At 34.0% G+C, this 3,217-nt stretch overlaps 1 long non-coding RNA gene across 1 annotated transcript; it reads left to right on the forward strand.

Annotated features, from left to right (window-relative positions):
• The first annotated feature begins 1,394 nt into the window (after nucleotides 1-1,394).
• On the forward strand, nucleotides 1,395-2,754 carry LOC117344572. Its single transcript, XR_004536209.1, has 2 exons — nucleotides 1,395-1,513; nucleotides 2,038-2,754. It is a non-coding gene; the product is annotated as an uncharacterized LOC117344572 (long non-coding RNA).
• The last annotated feature ends 463 nt before the right edge of the window (nucleotides 2,755-3,217 follow it).

Below are 3,217 nucleotides of genomic sequence, written 5' to 3' on the forward strand. Positions count from 1 at the left end.
CTGGTCAATATATAGATGTTACTGATTATACTGGTGAATATTTCCCCAGTGCTGCTTTGAAAAGAGTAGATAAAACACGTATTTCAATTTGTCTTTTTTCAATTACTGGTGACAGTATACCACTGCCAGGCCATCAAGACTTAATTTGTTTTTTCTTTATTTTGTTAGGAACTTTTTTTCCTCTTTCTTTTTCTGATGATCATGAAAATTGTGCAGCTGTTGTAGATGTGAATTGTTATAATTTAATGTACACCAAATCCCCATTTCACTAGCTAACCCTTTTAAAATTCAACTCACTGGACTATATTTTAGAAATTGAGTTCACTGAGTTACAAACCATTGAGTTAACTGAGTAATGATTGAGTTTGCTGAGTAATGAGTGAGTTTATTTGTAATGATGAGTTTACTGAGTTAATGATTGAGTTTACTTATTAACAAGTGAGTTTACTTGGTAATTATTAAGGTTAATGAGGAATGATTGAGTTTACAGGGTACTGAATGAGTTTAATAAATAATGATTGAGTTCACTGAGTAACAATTGAGTTAATTTGGTAATGATTGAGGTTACTGGATAATGATTTAGTTTGTTGAGTAATGATTGAAGTTACTGAGTAATTAATGAGTTTATTGAGCAATGAGTGAGTTTAATGAGTAATTAGTGAGTTTTAGTAATCAAGCAATGAATGAGTTTACTGAGTAATGAGTGAGGTTACCGAGTAATGAGTGAGGTTACCGAGTAATGAGTGAGGTTACTGAGTAATGAGTGAGGTTACTGAGTAATGAGTGAGGTTACTGAGTAATGAGTGAGGTTACTGAGTAATGAGTGAGGTTACTGAGTAATGAGTGAGGTTACTGAGTAATGAGTGAGTTTACTGGGTAATGAGTGAGGTTACTGAGTAATGAGTGAATTTACAAGTTACTTGGTGATGAATGAGTTTACTGAGTAATGAGTGAGTTAATTTCTTATGATTGAGTTTACTGAGTAAGGATTGAGTTTATTTGGTAATGAGTGAGTTTACTGAGTAATGAGTGAATTTAGTGAGAAATGAATGAGTTCACCGAGTAAGGATTGAGTTTACTTGGTAATGATTGAGTTTGCATGGTAATTGTTAAGGTTACTGAGGAACAATTTAGTTTACTTGGTAATGATTGAGTTTACTTGATAATTGTTGAGGTTACTGAGGAACGATTGAGTTTACTTGGTAAAGATTGATTGAGTTTAAGGAGGTTTATTTTGCATGTTTCCTTTTATTTGGCTGGAGGAGACGTAATTCATTCCACTAATTATACTTTGATTCATTGGGTTACATGTTATTTTACTTATAACACTATAGTTCAAGAGGTTGCACCCTACTGCTAACTCAAACTGAATGAAATAGGTCAAATTTCAGGTTTTCCTGGGAATCTTGCCTGCAGCCCGTTGAGAGAGGTGAAAGTGAGAGGAAGGAAAAAGATTAATGACATATTGCTTTCCCCAGCCACGTCTACAAATGTCCAGAATTTCTCACTTCAGGTACAGTCCACTTTGTAAAGGCGTCAAAGCAATATTCCACCTTAATTTAAGAAGTAGTTGTAGAAGTTCCTCCCACCATTTAGTCCATACAGAATAGGTTTGATGGCCTCATTTTATTGCTACAGTAAATATTGATGACTTCGACTTTTTCTCATCAGCAAAATGTTATCACACAATAATGAAATATTGATTGTGTTCCTACAGAATATAAAATTTCTTTATCTACTGGTGTACTGTAAAAAGTACACACATACATAAAAAGGTCAGCTCCATTGCTTTTAAATCTTGATACCTCAAAATGATAAATTACAAAATATCAGGGTTTTTTGCATGTATCAAATTTTTACTTATTTAGCAGCCCTATAAATATCACAAAAATGATTATAAAACATAAAAATTGTACAAATTTGCAAAGAAAACCTTTTTTTTTTTAAATGTGTGAACAAATTGCATCTCACACATTTATACAGTATTGAATTTGTACAGGTTGTATAATATACAGTATTGTGTCATCTAATCACCAGCCTGTCAAGAGAGACCTTCTGTCACAATGACTTGTACAACAATCAACCTGTCAAGAGAGACCTTCTGTCACAACGACTTGTACAACAATCAACCTGTCAAGAGAGACCTTCTGTCACAACAACTTGTACAACAATCAACCTGTCAAGAGAGACCTTCTGTCACAACGACTTGTACAGCAAACAACCTCTCAAGAGAGACCTGTCACAAAGACTTACACAAAAACAACCTGTCAAGTGAAACCTTCTGTTACAAGGACATGTACAACAAGCAACCTGTCAATAGAGACCTGTCACAACTTGTACAACAAACAACCTGTCAAGAGAGACCTGTCACAAAGACTTACACAAAAACAACCTGTCAAGAAAGACCTGTCACAAAGACTTACACAAAAACAACTTGTCAAGAAAGAACTTTCATTTGGTGATTAATTATAAATATAGCAGGTAAACAAACTAAATACATGCACTCATAAATGAATTGATTTTTTCAATTGGTCTAAAGAGCACAAAATATTATCTCAGTTTCCTCTGCAATGCTTTCTTTTATCAGCATGAAATGGAGTAGGTACAATAGTATGTAATGGAGTAGGTGTATCATTTAAGGGTATAGAATTTGTACTTTATTTCTGTTGTCTAGAAACTAACACTAGGGAATGACCACCAGTCTGATGTCTTCTGTCTATATATAGTGTAAATAAACTCCAAAGTTAACAACTATAGATTAGTATGTCTTTGATATTTATGATGTGTAAAGGATGTCCTAATGACGTGTCATTTGTCAAGTTTACGCAGAGAGGAAAAATGGGACAAAAAAAGTGTTTTCCAGATGAATTCAAGGCCAAACAAGTCCTTCTATCCTAAAGGAGGGCCGAGCTGCTCTCAGGAACTAGACATGTGTAAACAGTTACATAAAACCATAAGTTATTACAGCCAGACACTGGAAGGTATCAATTTGATAAATTTGATACCTTTCACACTTTTGACAGACATCAAAAGTAATAGCTGACAGACTGTCACAGTGTAAAATATCACTGTAACTATGGTAACATGACTGGTCAGCACTTTATCCACATGTAACACAGGGACTTGGCACAAAATCTCAACCCAGCAATCTTTTTATTTAATTTACAGTATAAATTTTAATGGACAATAGTTTGGGAACTAATACCAAGTCCCTATG

The sequence above is a fragment of the Pecten maximus genome, chromosome 16 (assembly GCF_902652985.1).
Source record: "Pecten maximus chromosome 16, xPecMax1.1, whole genome shotgun sequence".
NCBI lineage: Eukaryota > Metazoa > Mollusca > Bivalvia > Pectinida > Pectinidae > Pecten > Pecten maximus.